Source organism: Triturus cristatus, chromosome 2_2 (genome assembly GCF_964204655.1).
Source record: "Triturus cristatus chromosome 2_2, aTriCri1.1, whole genome shotgun sequence".
NCBI lineage: Eukaryota > Metazoa > Chordata > Amphibia > Caudata > Salamandridae > Triturus > Triturus cristatus.
In genome coordinates, this window is record NC_140582.1 from 734,225,744 (window position 1) to 734,243,866 (window position 18,123).

Here is an 18,123-nt window from a genome sequence, read left to right on the forward strand (position 1 = left end):
CAAGCCTCTGAACCTCCTGGACACCCCATCAACCCTGGTTCGTGGGTCCTAGTACGGAATTTCCAGCGTAAGGGCAACGACGAGCCTCGTTGGATCGGCCCTCATCTTGTTCTTCTTTCGACAAGATCAGCAGTGCGAGTGAAAGGGAAGAAGCACTGGATTCATGGTACTCACTGCAAGGTAGTTCCCTTGCCTCTGTCATATGACCAGTGGGTCAAAGAGGGTATCGCCGACTCAGAGACAGACATTGTGCCTCGTTTTGTACCATTCAGTGACGCACGCCTAAAAGACACAGCTTCAGTCCAAGAGAGTGACAATATTCTGCAGGAAGCTGTGCCGCCATCGAATCGACTGGACACCACTGAGCCTGAACTTCTTTTTCAAGACCAAACAACACCTGGCCGTCTCCGCTATAATTTGAGACCTAGGCCCATGGACAAATAAAGATTCCCTCATTATTTCCCTTTTGACATTTCTTGCTCTCCCATCTGAAGGACTTTCTTGATTTTTGTTTTTCGAACCACCATCCGGGTTCTGCCGCAGGGTCGCGGTGCCAAGACTTTGGGGTACAGGCCGAAGACGCTAGGTCGACGGTTCTGGTTGGTCTAGGGCGTTTCCCTGGACTGACAGGCGTACTCCTTAGCAGAAGAAACTCATCCACCGCGAGCGGCCCGAGTAGAGGATGGAGTTTTGTAAGATGGAGAGACCGATTGAAGAAATGAACTTTCAAGCCAGGATGTGTAGAATTGTAAGAAGTAAATGTTTTGTCTTTTTGTGCTTTTTTACACTGTGTAGTATCATGATGTTTATTGTAGGATGTGTGTTTTTCTCTGCTCCAAAACCCATTGCACCCACTCAACAGCCTATACTTCTTTCTACTGCCTCCTCTCACTCTTTTCACCCTTTGCCTGAGCACGAACAGACCCGACGATCAGAGTTCGTAAATAACTCGTTTATCCAACTCTTGCACCAGCACCAACTGGTAATGAATACGACCAATTGCTGGATCTGTGGGTTAATGCCACATACCATTAACAAGGGTATTCCCTACCTGGTGCTACCGTACAGTTACAATGGATCGTCATGGGCATTCCAAACCATGTTTCTCTATGCTCTAGATACATACTCCCCTCGCCCACCGCGTTCCATCAGACCCATCACCAATAATAAGGCTTTGATGAAAGGAGTTGCCGATATGAGTAGAGATATTAATGCATACTCATCCATTCCCAAAGAAGAGCTGAGACCTTATATGGGATGGAACGCGACGGGGTATAGTATTAGTCTGGGTGAAAGACAGCGAAAAATCTCATCTCCAATCTGGGTCGTACCCCACATGGGTCGGTTCTGCTTACAGGGTAATGGTCAGAACCCTAGGGCTCAACTGGGAAGAAGTGACTGTACTGAAACGTACACTTTCCCGTCACAGTTTTCCCCTGCGTTTTTGGCTGCTAAGGGCACATATTTCATCTGTCATGACCGAGCATATACATGGTTGCCCCCTGATTTCTCGGGCACATGTTATATTGCGAACTTGCTACCGCCGACATTTACTGCCGCCTCTGATTATCACAAGACCAGAGTTGTGAGAGGTGTGATCAGTAAGGAGGACACTGCCGGTCAGGAAGCAGGAGACTTCTTCTTGGGTTTCCTGCCGTTTTGGGGACCTATGGTCAATAGTAGGAACCTGAGACAGCTGACTCGTGTGGTTGAATCCACCGTCAATGTAACGGCTGGTGCCCTTAGTAATTTGACAGCTGAGCTCCAAGCGGATCGCCTTATGACTTTGCAGAACCGCATGGTCCTAGACGTTATTCTTGCAGACCGCGGTGGGGTATGCAAGGTCATCCAATCCAGTTGCTGCATTTTCATACCAGATAATGCTCCAACAGTGTATCAAGCCATCTCCAAACTCCATAAAATATCTGAAGCCATACACGTGGATAAGGGAGATTGGTCACTGATGGGATGGTTCTGGGAATTGATATCTGCCTGGGGTTGGAAGGTTCTGATGGTCATTGGAATGATCTTAGCCATTCTTTTCCTGTTCTGTCTATGTATACAGTGTGCTCCTGCGATATATGGCCTCTGTGCTACCTTATGTGTAAGGAAACCTGTATCGAGGGACGAGTTAAGTAATAGGATGATGCTACAGCAACATCTCCATGACTTCGTGAACATTGACCTAGACTCGGATTAAGATGAGTATAGTGATTGCCTATGTAAGGGCAAAAGGAGGGTCTGTCGTACTTTGATATTCGGGAACCGCGTAGGGGACAGGGTCCTACCCCTGTCTATCTTGGTATTAGCGAACCGCGAATGGTAAATGCGGCACGTACGAGTGCTTTGCGTGTCGTTCTAGTTACGAACGCACTGTGTACACGTATTCTGCTCAACTACGCGGGTTCCATTTTGGAAGCAGTGGCCATCTTGTCATTGCCCTCACATAGGCTATGATGGAGTTAATACGGGCCTCACAGTACACGGGCTTCCCCTCTGACTTCTCCGTGACCTGGGCAGCTGGCTCTGCTGCCCCGGGTCAAACCGGTCTCACGAGCTCCCCTTCCTCCTTCCACCTGTGATTCGTATCAGGGCTTGACCCGTCATAAAACCCTTTCATTCTACACAATCCCCCGGCTAATCTCTTCTACACCTGCTTGTTCTTGCTTTATTACTTGTTTCCCAAAACAGGAGATGCTCATGTTTATTGGGGGGTCTATTTACTTCAAACATGGGATCTGAACCTTCCTGTGTAAATCATTGTGGGCTGGCCGAACTGGAATGTGGGATGGTCATCATGACTCTGCTTTTTCGTTTGTAATGTATGCCTTTATATGACCATATCATAAACCAAGGAATGTATGCCTGGAGCATGATATTTTGTACTTAAGGAGAAGTCCGTTCCTATGATTTTCAGCAGTCTCCTGAGAACATACACGCTGGTGTACTTCTAGGATACCTGTCATTGGTCTGCAGCCAATAAACGATTCTTTGACTTCACCCAGAAGACTCTGTGTTTCTGTAGGTCCGGAACAGGGTGAAACCCCGAAGTCATAGGGTGTGTGCCCCTGCACCGCTGGGACTAAAATACCCAGTACTTCACAAGTCAGTCTTGACCCTGTGCCCCATGGAAACAGTTGAGACCGAACTGCCAGGCCAGGTCCTCCCTGCACCGGAAACAAGCATCCTGGGATCGGTTTCAGGGTATGTCACCCTTCTTCAGCCAGACTCGCTTTAATCCAGTTGCGCAATGAGCAAGGGACATACGTCTGGGCATACCCATCCCACTTAGGATGAATAGTGTTACAGCAAACAATTGATGGAAGGAATGCTGACAATGCAAACATTCTCCCCAATCAAAAGATTTGGGTTAAATCCATTGTTCTTTTGCCCACTATGCCACCCAAGTTTGGACCCAGCCATATGCAAATCAGTCTTGACCCTGTGTCCCATGGAAACAGTCCAGACCGACTTGCCAGGCCCGGTCCTCCCTGGACCGAAAACAAGCATCCTGGGACAGGTTTCAGAGTATGTCACCCTTCCTCAGCCAGGCTAGCTTGAATCCAGTGGCACACTGAGCAAGGGACCCACGTCTTGGCATGCCCATACCACTTAGGGGGAAAAGTGTTACAGCAAACAATTGATGGACGGAATGCTGACAAAAAGCAAATATTCTCCCCCAGTCAAAGGATCTGGGTTAAATCCATTATTATTTTGCCCACTATGCCACCCCAGTTTGGACCCAGCCATATGCAAGTCAGTCTTGACCCTGTACCACATGGAAACAGTTGAGACCGAACTGCCAGGCCAGGTCCTCCCTGCACCGGAAACAAGCATCCTGGGACCGGTTTCAGGGTATGTCACCCTTCTTCAGCCAGGCTCGCTTCAATCCAGTTGCACAATGAGCAAGGGACCCACGTCTGGGCATACCCATCCCACTTAGGATGAAAAGTGTTACAGCAAACAATTGATGGAAGGAATGCTGACAATGCAAACATTCTCCCCTAGTCAAAAGATTTGGGTTAAATCCATTGTCCTTTTGCCCACTATGCCACCCCAGTTTGGACCCAGCCATATGCAAATCAGTCTTGACCCTGTGCCCCATGGGAACAGTCCAGACCGAAGTGCCAGGCCAGGTCCTCCCTGGACCAGAAACAAGCATCCTGGGACCGCTTTCAGGGTATGTCACCCCTCTTCAGCCAGGCTAGCTTGAGTCCAGTGGCACAGTGAGCAAAGGACCCACGTCTGGGCATACCCATCCCACTTAAGGCGAAAGGTGTTACAGCAAACAATTGATGGACGGAATGCTGACAATGCAAACAGTCTCCCCAATCAAAAGATCTGGGTTAAATCCATTGTTCTTTTGCACACTACGCCACCCAAGTTTGGACCCAGCCATATGCAAATCAGTCTTGACCCTGTGTCCCATGGGAACAGTCCAGACCGACTTGCCAGGCCCGGTCCTCCCTGGACCGAAAACAAGCATCCTGGGACAGGTTTCAGGGTATGTCACCCTTCCTCAGCCAGGCTAGCTTGAATCCAGTGGCACACTGAGCAAGGGACCCACGTCTGGGCATGCCCATCCCACTTAGGGCGAAAAGTGTTACAGCAAACAATTGATGGACGGAATGCTGACAAAGCAAATATTCTCCCCCAGTCAAAGGATCTGGGTTAAATCCATTATTATTTTGCCCACTATGCCACCCCAGTTTGGACCCAGCCATATGCAAGTCAGTCTTGACCCTGTGCCCCATGGAAACAGTTGAGACCGAACTGCCAGGCCAGGTCCTCCCTTCACCGGAAACAAGCATCCTGGGACCGGTTTCAGGGTATGTCACCCTTCTTCAGCCAGGCTCGCTTTAATCCAGTTGCACAATGAGCAAGGGACCCACGTCTGGGCATACCCATCCCACTTCGGATGAAAAGTGTTACAGCAAACAATTGATGGAAGGAATGCTGACAATGCAAACATTCTCCCCTAGTCCAAAGATTTGGGTTAAATCCATTGTTCTTTTGCCCACTATGCCACCCCAGTTTGTACCCAGCCATATGCAAATCAGTCTTGACCCTGTGCCCCATGGGAACAGTCTAGACCGAAGTGCCAGGCCAGGTCCTCCCTGGACCAGAAACAAGCATCCTGGGACCGCTTTCAGGGTATGTCACCCTTCTTCAGCAAGGCTAGCTTGGGTCCAGTGGTACAGTGAGCAAGGGACCCACGTCTGGGCATACCCATCCCACTTAAGGCGAAAGGTGTTACAGCAAACAATTGATGGACGGAATGCTTACAATGCAAACATTCTCCCCAGTCAAAAGATCTGGGTTAAATCCATTGTTCTTTTGCACACTACGCCACTGAAGTTTGGATCCAGCAATATGCAAATCAGTCTTGACCCTGTGCCACATGGGAACAGTCCAGACCGAACTGCCAGGCCAGGTCCTCCCTGGACTGAAAATAAGCATCCTGGGACCGGTTTCAGGGTATGTCACCCTTCTTCAGCCAGGCTAGCTTGAATCCAGTGGCACAGTGAGCATGGGACCCACGCCTGGGCATACTCATCCAACTGAGGGCAAAAAGTGTTACAGCAAACAATTGATGGACGGAATGCTGACAATGCAAACATTCTCCCCCAGTCAAAAGATCTGGGTTAAATCCATCGTTCTTTTGCTCACTACGCCACCCCAGTTTGGACACAGCCATTTGCAAATCAGTCTTGACCTTGTGCCCCATGGGAACAGTCCAGACCAACCTGCCAGGCCAGGTCATCCCTGGACCGGAAACAAGCATCCTGGGACCGGTTTCAGGGTATGTCACCCTTCTTCAGCCAGGCTAGCTTGAATCCAGTGGCACAGTGAGCAAGGGACCCATGTCTGGGCTTCCCCATCCCACTTATGGCAAAAAGTGTTACAGCAAATAATTGATGGGTGTAATGCTGACAATACAAACATTCTCCCCCAGTCAAAAGATCTGGGTTAAATCCATAGTTCTTTTGCCCACTACGCCACCCCAGTTTGGACCCAGCCATATGCAAATCAGTCTTGACCCTGTACACCATGGGAACAGTCCAGACCGAACTACCAGGCCAGGTCCTCCCTGGGCCGGAAACAAGCATTCTGGGAGCCGTTTCAGGGTAGGTCACCCTTCTTCAGCCAGGCTAGCTTGAATCCAGTAGCACAGTGAGCAATGGACCTACTTCTGGGCATACCCATCCCACTTAGGGCAAAAGTGTTACAGCAAACAATTGATAGACGGAATGCTGACAATGCAAACATTCTCCCCCAGTCAAAAGATCTGGGTTAAATCCATTGTTCTTTTGCCACCCCAGTTTCGATCCAGACATATGCAAATCAGTCTTGACCCTGTGCCACATGGGAACAGTCCAGACCGAACTGCTAGGCCAGGTCCCTGCTTTGTACAGAGCATTGTTTACAATGTATCTGTTTTCTTTCTTGATACAGCTACTCCTTCTGGTTGACCACCTACTAGGCAGTGGTTAGCAGCCTGGCTGGTTGTCGTTCAGGAGCAGGAAGAGGAAGAAGAGGAGTCAGCTGCTGCTTCACAGGGCCTCAGAGAGCCGCCAGGCCCTCCAGCCACCCAACACGGACAAGTGCTGTTGCAGCTGCCCGTCAAATCACCACTGCTGCCTCCCTTGCACCCAGACTGCCTTTTCCAGTGCCATGCCCTGCAAAGGCTGGCATGTCTAGAAAGTCAAACAGCATGCAATGAGAGGCACCTCAAGAAGTTTCTGACCTGTGTGTAGTGCCCAATTCTTAAGCCCCCTTTTTTACTATTTGTTTTGGTGGGAGGGACTTGTTGTGGGTGGAGAGGGTGGGAATTGGGATGGGAGTGAGCTGGACTGTTTTTTTTACTTTCAGCTTTGACATTTGGACAGTGATTGGGGATCGGGAGATTTGTTTGTGGAGAGCGGTGGGCCAATTGTGCATAGAAAGGGTGAGTTTTATTGTTGAAAATAATTAAAGGGTAATAAATAATTATTTTACTTTATGTATGCCTCAAATAATTTTTAGGATCTTTTAGTCTTCACTGCTGCATTTTAACACAGCCTGTGTTTTAAAAAAATACCTTTAAAAAGTGTATACAAGTTAGTTATACAGTACAATTGTCATCTATAACTATATTGACCATGAGAGAGGGATTGCCATTGCCTACAATATTCCATAGTTCTCTTACCTGAATAGATAAAGCAAGGGAAGCTACCTCTCTTAGTCTTCTGACTGAAGGGTTTCCAAAGGTGCCATCTTATGGTGATGGTAGCAGTAGCAGGCTATTGCGCTAACAGGGAAGAAATCAAAAGCGAGGTCCCACTCTAACCTCAATGAGATCGAACTGTAGGATTAATCAAAGTATTATCCATCACAGGGAACTATATTGAATGAAAACTCACAGCTAGTGGGTTATATTATTTATATCATAACTTTAGAAAGATTGAGAACAGACTACCACCATGACACAACAAAGAAAACCTGATATGATAGCAAAAAGTAGCAACAGTAACTTCTTTTGAGCAATGTGGAACGAGCATTTAATTAAAACTAAACTTACAAAATCTTCGAATCAGGAGGAGTGGAACCAGAGGCAGATGCAGCATAACACAAGGCCTTGAATTATGACATTGACGAATGATGTTCTTCTATATCTAAAATATGGATAACTTTTATTTGTGGTTGGGAAAATAAGATCAGTGCGGGCTATTGCTCAGGTAATAGAGGATCCCTCAGTGAGTTGGTGTCGCTTTCACTACATTTGTGCCACCAACTGTGTGATCGATTCATGGTGTAAATTAAGTTATACCTCAATAAATCACACAGCCCGGGGGAAGAGGGTTAGTGGTTTGATGAATGGATGGGAAAGGGGATTTGGGGAAAGGTGTGACAAAGACAAACTCTACACAGGGACAATATTCATCTGGGCGATGAGCAGAACATCATCATCAATCTCATGTGAAAAGAAATGAAGGAATGAGTATGACGCATTTCATTTAAATGCATTGCAAACAATCCTTCAGCCCCAGAGACCCACATTATTATTATATATCCATGTTCTGTCATTTAGGTTTGAAAAATGCAAATTATGGAGGAGTGAAGTGAACCCACATAGATTCTAAAAAATTATTCTTAAAAGAAAAATTATCCTTGATTGCCATATTGGGCAGTTCATCCGCATTCTTATCTGATTGTCCGTTAATCTTAAGTGCCTGCCTAAAGTGTTCCGGTAAGGTAAGCAGACAGTACATTTGTGCCACTGGTTTTCTTATGTCGAAATTTCAGTGCTTGAGTTTTTGCTGGCTTGTAAGTGAATAATTAACAGACACTTGTTAGAGTGCAAACATTCACCTAAACAGGTATCTTGGCATTCGACTCCGATGTCTCTCCTGATCGCTTGCTGATGCTATGGAAATAGGATTTTGCTGTTGTCCTGATGGCTTGTTCTAATGCCCCCATAACTCATGCTACTAGTTGAATGAATCTCACCTCTTTGTCTCTGTGTGTGTACTGTTCATGTAGTGTTAAATGAAAAAAGGATGGGAAACGAGTCACAGAGATGCCAGTAAGCCCATCAGAGATCACCTGCACCTTGCAGTAGCAGGTTTGTTCCATAGTTTTTGCATTTGAACCTCAGGCTACAACCTAATTCGGAGCCATAGCCCTTGTCCCTGCTCCACCTCAGTTTTCTCTGGAGTAGAATCACAGGAAAAAGTAGATGTGTAAATAAGAGAGCATGTCTGTGCAGGATTGGTTGAAAGAAGGCTACAAGGAACTCAATTCAAAGAGAATCACAATTCCTTACGTTCAAAGTTACACATTTCTACCAACACTCACAAAGTTCCTTAACCTACTTTACTGAGTGCACATTCATTAGCCACCTAGAGAGAAAGTGAATGGAATGCTTCTAACTAGGTGCACTAAATATTTTCCTGCAGGGAAAAATAAATGTGCATTTTCCCTTTGTCTTAAAACTTCCAACCTTAAAATCTCCTTTTACTTTATAATGTCTCTCTCTTTCCTTTCCATGTTCTGCATGACTACTCTCTCTGAGCACAGTCTACTATAAATCATGTGCATGTTTGCCATTAATCCTTATTATTGTATTTTCCTGCAAATTGTCCACACCTTGTTTAAACAATCACAACTTATCCTTTGAAACTCATAGCCCTGCAATTTAGCAATGCCTAATCTTCTGTAGATCATCTATTAGTACCTCAATCTAATGCATGGATTACCGCCTCCCACTAAAGGTCACACCTAACTCCTAATAATTAGATCTACCATATAGAGAAATAATTAAATGCATGATAGGGTTTCTTTAAGAGAACAAGACTAATTCCAATAAGTAAAAATAATCAAAACAAAACTACTTGACCTGAGTTCTGAGCAGCTTGCTGTGTGGCGTAACATGCTATAATACCTCTTTTATGGGGTAGTAAGTCCTATATAAATGTAGTTGCAATACAGTACAGTATATAACCCTTCTGCCTCATACTAACACTAATTACATGACACTCAGTGGTTGGGCAGTCAATTGTGGCCCATACGGACTGCATAATAATTTCTTTATACTTCCTGACACTTTCACACTCACTTAAGACAAAACTGCTATGGTTCAGGTCCACCACATTGTAATATACCTGTTCACTGCATTAAACTATCTATTACCAACTGAACAGGCATGGAACAACTGAAGAGACCTACCACATACCTCTGGCCAATGGGGGATTTTAATTCAGTCCACCGCTGTGGGTCCCAAATAGCTACATACAATGACCACTTTTGGTATCTCACAATGATCATAAGACATAGGATGAAAGTAAAAAAGTCCATCCCAGCAGATGTCTGATCTATGTCTCCCTCCAAACTATGCCTGCACAGGACCATAAACTTTACACTTCAATCAAGATATCTCAGTATTGAAAACCTAGTGCAGTAGCCAGCTCAGTAGACTGTGAAAATAAGAAATACCATAAGGGATCTGCAGGGCTCAAAGTTGCCAGCTTACTAAAAACCATAAACAGCATGCCTGTTTCTCACACTTCTTCATCCATCACAATGCTAAGTGCTGTGTCCCATAACACAATAACGAAACCTCAGTGGTCATCATACATGACATAGAAACACTTCCCACATAGCATTAATACAACATCCTTTCACCCACAAACCTGGCACAATGTAGCATGATACTGATGTAGGCAAGCGCTTGAATGCCCTGCTTAGTGGTACTAATCTCTATACAATGCAATACAATATGGGGTAACCTAATTCCTCTGGGTAGAGATCCCAGCTATACAGAACTCTGTATACTGGGAATAGGAGGCCACATGAAAAGTCACATTTACCTTCTCAGAAGTACACCTTGAAGTCAGCACCTGCACAGCTGTCCAGGCATACTCTTGAAAATATTTTTTTTTAAAGTTTGCTCAGGCTGAGGCAGTGTTCTCTTATCTAGTGTACTGGACTTGGATGCTGATAATTGTTCTAGGGTTCCCAGAACAGGTTAATAATTATCCGTTATTTTTTGTACAGCTTGTACATGGACTGTCCAGTGTGTCGGACACAGTGACTTCTTTTTTAACACATTTACAGGACCTTCTACACTGTGCTGGATGTCTGAGAATATTGTACGACATGCCATAGATTGCCCATACAGATTACCAAGTTTGTGGACATAAAGTAGTGGATCTTTCATTATGGATAATTTTTGTGCTGCAGCCTGCATAACCATATTTGTACAATGTGCTCCACAATGGACATAAAGAGCAAGTGATGTTCATCGTGGTATTTCCCTGCCATTTTTGCTGCACCATCATATGTTTGTCCTCTCAGATTTGACAGAGAAAGGCCATGACAGCATAACACATATTTTACAGTTGTAGCAATTGCAGTACCAGTGGTATTATCATCCTAATACATCAAATAAAATCCTCTTGAGGGCACAGATCTTGGCAAGTGTAACGAATACAAAAGCTTTCTTGTTCTTGACTAGACATATCCTGTGTATCTGCAACAATTACTGCGTCACCAAGATTTTTATGAATTTGATGCAAAATTGCATAGGACAATAACTGAAGAACTTCATTTTGGATGTCTGGGCTGAGATATTCTGCTCGATTTGCTGTAATTCACTGTTTCAAAGAAGATACATCCTCTGCTCATGAAATTGAGAGAAATTCCTATCACTGCCATCATGACCTTGAAGTACAAGGCCTTGTTTTGCCATATGAGCTTTGCCATGTATGACTGTGTTACGACAAAGCCAGACTTATTTCTGTTATTGTTGGAATTGCTATGATAACTGTTGATTGATTATCCTCTTTTATACTGTACTAGTGACTGCATATGAATGAGCATAACTGTTCTGATGCTTTTTGAACCTTACTATTGACTTCTTACAGTTGGTGTAACTGTTGCTGCAAAATGCTTCCTCTGTGTCCTTCGAAAGCTCAGTTAATTTCAGTGATTTAGACTTTGCACAGTGAAAACATAGCACTCCTGCCACTCTATTGATGTAATGGAGCCAGGGGAAATCCTGTAACCATCTTTTTTAAATGCAGCATGTGTTTTTCTTCATTTGTTACTGTTTTACAGTGATTTGAATGAGCAATGTGCTCTCATTCGATTGGTTTGGTGCCACTGTGCTTCGTAGTGTTTCCTCGTTATTCTGAAGACTGGTTGTTGTTGTAGAAGAACTGTTCCTTGATTTGTCTGAGGCAGTGACAACTCTACAAAATGTTACTTGATATTTCTAAATCTGCAGCTCTAACTCTATACTGAATTGTATACTGTAGCTCCGGCATATTATTGCAATGAATTGTGTTAGTTTCTGAGTTGTCTGAATATAGGTTCACTTCACATGGCTGTTTCTTTGCAAAGAATTTCCACATGTCCATTCTAAGAAAAGAGGCACATATAATCTTGTAGCAGTTGCAGTTGGGTACCTTACAGAATAATTAGCAGCAGTTCAAAAGTTGCAATCAGACTTTTGTGTGCAACCTCACATGTAATCAACACAGGGCGTGTTAGGGGCAAAACCTTCCTCCAGTGTAAGGATCCTCTCCCAATGTAGTGTGACAGTAAGGGGAAGTGATGTGTGTGCAAAGGCTTCCTAGAAGGTCTATCCAGCTGCTTTATAACTAGGGGTGGGTGAAGAATTCTGCTTCGTCGGTGGAGTTTGCAGAGTTTTGCCCACTTCGCACTCCAAGCGGAGTTCCACAAAACTCCGCGAAGTGACACAGAGCAAAGGTTTTTCTCTTGAGCGGAACAACAACATTAAGTTGGTGAGTGAGAAAAATAACACACTAGACCTCCTCCTGGCATGATTTCTCAATGAGAGTGATCGCTGCAAGTCTCGACCGCTTGTATTGAGAAATCTGCTGCTCACGTTGAGAAAGCTGCCGTTCGAGTAGAATATCTACTTGAGCGTCAGAAAGAAGTAGTGCTCTTTAGTGTGACACATAACATCGTTTGCAATGATTTTGTGTGAAACAAACTCCCAGAGCTAAAAATCAGTATAAGCAGGGTGACTTACTACACTCCTCCACTCAAGGATCTCTGCAGAGCATGGTGGAGATTTTTCAGCACTGTGTCGAGTTCCTTGGAGCAGAACTCTGCAAACTCCACCCAGGCATATTTATAACACCATCAGATTTGCACAGCAAGAAGAACATTCTAGTCAGCATCTTGCCTGACTAAAGTGTTTCAGCAATACATAAGAAACTGCAGTGTATATTTTACAGTGGCAGAGGAACCTAGCTGAAAAATCTCCTTTAGCTGAAGATACAGGCAATGTGGTCAAGCAGGTTTCCCAAATTATTTTTGTACCTGTGGCAAAAATGAATCTGTTAGGTAACATCATATTACATTTTAAGGCTTTTGATTTTGGTCAGGGTAATATAAGTACAGTACTATAGAATTGTTCAGTACGCAACATAGAAAGAGAAAATGCACAAATGATGTGATGCTGGGAAAGGAAATGCATTATCACATTTTGACCAAAAATCCAAACAGATTGGCAAAAAAAGTATTCATTTTTTACACTGGACACAACACTATAGTGCACTTACTTATTAGAGGTAGTAGTAGCAGAAGGTCTCTTTTGCGATTATGTTGATCAACTCGCTAACTGTAACTTGTAGGTCTGACTAAATACTGGATTCTGGTGGTTCTGCAATTGCTTCTTATCAGGGACTCTGGAGATTTACCATCAGGTAATAGTTCAGGTGCACTCAAGCTCTGTCTGTGAACTTGGTGTTGGAAGAGGCACTGGTTAGTCAAGGGAGGCACAAAGATGGTCCTGCACGTGTGTGCGCATGTGTATGTGTGTGTACTGTGAACATGTGACACATGTATGGTATAAGATTCTGTGTGTGTGTGTTTGACTATTGAAGTCAGATCCGTTTTGGAAGCCTCTAGTTTGGCAGGGCACACACAAGATGGAGAGCAAGAATGGAATTTTTGTTATGGAATAGTTCATTATAGAAGGAACCAAATGACTTCTCATTTGTTGCTGTGGTACATTATGCCTTGAGAATTTCACCCCCTCTTTCTATAACTGTGTTCTGCACTTCGGCTGGTGATTTGTGTCGTATGCACCGCGTAATGTGGTTCGAGTTTACTAAGAGTAAATATCACATATATGTAAATCTGTAACTTTTAGGAAGTGTGAAGAGGGATATCTGGCAGCAGAAAGAGAGAATTTTATTTGAGTTTTGGCCAGCTATCAGTAAAGAACATTTTTTTGTAGTGACAAAAACACAAAGAGGAAGTAAAGCCGGCACTTACTGACCAAAGAAAAGCAAGGAAATGAGAGTGACAATGAAGCCAACCAATGGTCGGGCTCTCAGGCCCCTAGGTAAACAAAATGTCTCAGAAGAAACCTAAAGTGTAGGGTGTGGGTGGACGGTCGGACGGGGCAAACTGTCAAAGAGGTGAAAGTTCTTGCCAATTATACTGAAGGACATTAAAAAATTGATAGTGCCATCCAAAACATTTGTGAAATGCTTGAGGGGAAACAGCCTTTACCTTACAGCCTTTACCACACAGTCTTTACCACAAAGGTAAGCTTTTTTCCAATAAATAAGATACTTTTCATGTTATGTGACTCCTTGTGTGCTCATGACGAGCTGGGCTCGTCATGGCACACAGTCGCCGTGTGCTCATGACGAGCCCAGCTCGTCATGACACCCACCCACGGGGGAAGCGCTGGCGCTCCTACCGTGGGTGGTCGATCAGCGTTTTCCCTGCCTCCCCCCGTGCCCCCCTCCGAGTCATCAATGACGTCAGCGCGCGAGGCGCGCTGTTGTCATTGGAGGTTTCCCTTTGTTTACCAACGCACAGGAAGCCATTTGCTTCCTGCGCGTCGGTGAACAAAGAGGTAAGTTATGGGGCTGGGGAGGGGGGATATAAACGAAAGAGGCATTGGGGAAAGGAATTGTGCGATCGTGCAGCAGGAATGCCCACTAGTGCCAGGGATTTTTTTACATTTTTTTATTTGGGCACTGTGTGTTGGTTGGGGGAGCGGCCCCTTGGGCAAGGGTCGCTCCCCCTGTTGGGGGCATATGTTTTGGCTTCGGTTGCCACCCTGGGGGGGCAGAACATTTTTTGGGCCCATAAAATCGGCTCACTGGGCCAATGTGCAGGGGACTGACCCCTTGGGCAAGGGTTGCTCCCCTTTTGGGGGCCTACATTTTTGCTTTGTTTGCCCCCCTGGGAGGGGGCCGAATTAAATTTAAAAAAATGTATTCGGCCCACTGGGCCAATTGAATAAATGTAGTGAGGAGTGGCCCCTTGGGCAAGGGTCACTCCCCTTTTTGGGGCATACATTTTGGCTTTGTCTGCCCCCGGGGGGGTGGGCAGTTTTAGTTTTATTAAAATAAATCGGCCCACTGGGCTAATTTAATAAATGTACTGCGGAGTGGCCGCTTGGGCAAGGTTCACTCCCCTTTGGGGGCCAATATTGTATGCCCATGAAGTTCGGTTTTGTTTGGGGGAGTGGCCCCTTAGACAAGGGTTGCTTCCCTTATGGGGGCTATGTTTTAGGCTTTGTCTGCCCCCCTTGGTGGGGCAGATTTTCTTTATTAATAAAAAAAATGCCCACTGGACCACCAGGGATTGTTTAGTGGGGAGTGGCCCCTTGGGCAAGGGTCACTCCCCTTTGAGGGCTTAAGGTTTTGGCTGTCTGCCCCCATGGAGGGGCAGATTTCGCCATTTTTAGGTGGAGCATTTGAGACCTCCTGTATATTCTTTAGTATTTACTTATATGTTTTTTATGGTTTGTGTGCCTTGGAGATCAGCCCTAGGACTTGTATGCTTCCGCTTAGAGACTTTTCTTTCTGATCAACTGACTCTATTTAACTTTTTTGATAGAAAACGACCAGCAGAGGTCAGTAAAATACCAAAATCACTTCTGCATTCTCTAGTTTTCAGTCCATAGAAATTGTCTTCCACGAGCACCCATAGACAATAATATTTATTTTAAATCTTGTATTGTCAATGATATGATCACCGAAAGCCCATATTTTTCATATTAAAAACAGAGCATTGGACTATACCATTTCCCGCTGAAAGGCAATATTTCTCCCTGTGTGTTCCAATACTTGGCGTGTCATGTAGTTTGGTGCTTACTTTCCCTCCATGTCAAAGCACAGCAAATGTTTCAGGGGAAAGGTCCAAAAGGCGAGACCGATTGCATTGCAAATGCTTGTCTAATGTAGGGCCCACTAGGCCACCAGGGAGTTATTTGTGGAGAGTGACCCCTTGGGTAAGGGTCACTCCTTTGGGGTCAATCTTTGCGGCTGTGTCTGCCCCGCAGGGGGCCAGATGGCCATGTTTTTTCAAAATTGGGCCCACTAGACCACCAGTGAGTTTTTTGTGGGGCGTGGCCCCTTGGGCAAGGGTTGCTCCCATTTGGTGAGCATTGATTTGGCCGTTTCTGCCACCCTGAGGGGCAGATCGGCTGATTTGTTTATTTGTTGGGCCACTAGGCCACCCGGGTTTTTTTTTTATGTTGTTGAGCGGCCCCTTGGACAAGGGTCGCTCCCTTTTATGGGAGGCTGATTGTGGTCATTTCTGCCCTCTTTGGGTGGCAGAATAGCAGTATGTTTTTAGGCCCATCTGTCCTCAAGAGGGGCAGAAGCCACTAGCTACCTGCGTTTTCTTTTTAATTTTTGTGTTTGGGAGTGGCCTCAAGGGCAAGGGTTGTTCCCCTTTTATGGGGTGAATATTTTATTTATACTCTTACGCTCACCTACCCCTTAGCTTGGCTAGTGGATTGTGTGTGGACTGGTGCATTATTTGCATATGTGATTTTAATGTTTTTTTCTTCTTTTTATTCTAGTGTAAAGCTTTTGATTCCTGTTCGCGATTTCGACAGTGGTGTTCTGCAGTTTTGCATAGTTGCATTTTTTTGGTAAGAAAATCATTTTTGTTGTATATACTCCAAATTAGTATTTTTGTCATGTATGAATGAATTTTTTTGTAAGTGGTGTCATAATGGCAGCTTATTTAGTTTTGTGCATGGAATTCTTTGCGATGTGTTTTGCATTGTCTTATGTGTAATTTTCTTTTCTCTTCCTTTTTTAGTGGGATATTGTTGATCCATACTGTGCAGAGTAGGTGGTGGTGAATTTATCTACTGGCAAGTGAGTGGTATCGTTTTGGAGTATATAGGTATTTCTGATAAAGGTGCATTTTGTTTATTCTTATTTTACAAAGTGTTTGTTGTTGTTGACTTGTTTGACAAGTTACTTTTATTAGTAAGCAGTATAGCTAGCCGTAGAATGACTGCTCAGCAGGTGGTTGGTGTGCTTCTTGAATCTTCCTCTGAGCAGGATTATGAGACTGACAGTGCGTCTGAGGGAGAGGAGGGAGGGGAAGATTCAGGCAGTGAGTTTTCTCTCCACATGGAATCATCGGATGATGAAGGTACTCTCAGTGCAGATGAAGCTACTCTCAGTGCGGATGAAGTGCCTGTTTTTGAGGAGGATACTGCGGTGGCGATGGTGCAAGAGGCATCTGGATTGCAGCCTGAGACTGCTAGGCTTCCTACTGGAAGTGCTGGACTCTGGGTTAATCCAAACATGGTGCAGCCGGTGTTGCCTGCCTTTAGTGGTGATGCAGGGTGTAGAGTGGATTGTGAACATTTTTTGCCTATACAGATTTTTCAGTTGTTTATGGATGATGTATTTTTGCGTGAGATTGTTGAGCAGACTAATTTGTATGCTGAACAGTTTTTGAGGGACAACAGTGACAAACTTAGGCCCCACTCTAGACCTACCCTGTGGACTCCCACAAATTTGGAAGAGATGAAGAAGTTTTTGGGTTTGACTTTATTGATGGGTTTGATAAGGAAGCCGTCCATGGCTTCATTTTGGTCTACCAGTCCCTTGATGGCAACGGCCATATTTCCTGCAGTTATGACTCGGGATCGGTATTTGCTTTTGCTACGGATGCTGCATTTTGTTGATAATTCTTTGGCGTTGCCACGAGATCACACTGACTGTGACCGTCATTTTAAGATTTGGCCTGTTCTTGATCACTTTGTAGATCGATTTTCAGAGATCTATACTCCAGGGAAAGAAATATCTATTGATGAGTCTTTGGTCTTGTTCAAGGGCCGTTTGGTTTTTAGGCAGTACATCCCTAGCAAGAGGGCACGCTATGGAATTAAGCTGTATATGTTGTCTGATTGTATGACAGGATATGTTTTTAATTTCCGTGTGTACACTGGTAGGGATTCCACTATTGACCCCCATGGTTGTCCGTCCACTTTTGGAGTTTCTGAGAAAATTGTGTGGGATCTTGCTAGAGGACTGTTTAACAGAGGCCACCATTTGTACCTTGATAACTTCTACACTGCTGTGCAATTGTTTAAGGAATTGTTCAAAGTGGACACTTTTGCTTGTGGCACAATCCGCTCTAACCGTAAAGGTTATCCAAAAGAGCTTGTTTGCAGAAAACTTCAGAGGGGACAGTGCAGTTCCTTGCATAGTGATGAACTACTAGCTGTGAAATTTGTGGACAGGAGGGATGTGTACATGCTGACTACCATCCATGATGAGAGTACTTAACCTGTGGCTGTTTGGGGTCAGATTTCGGAAATGCGCAAACCTGTGT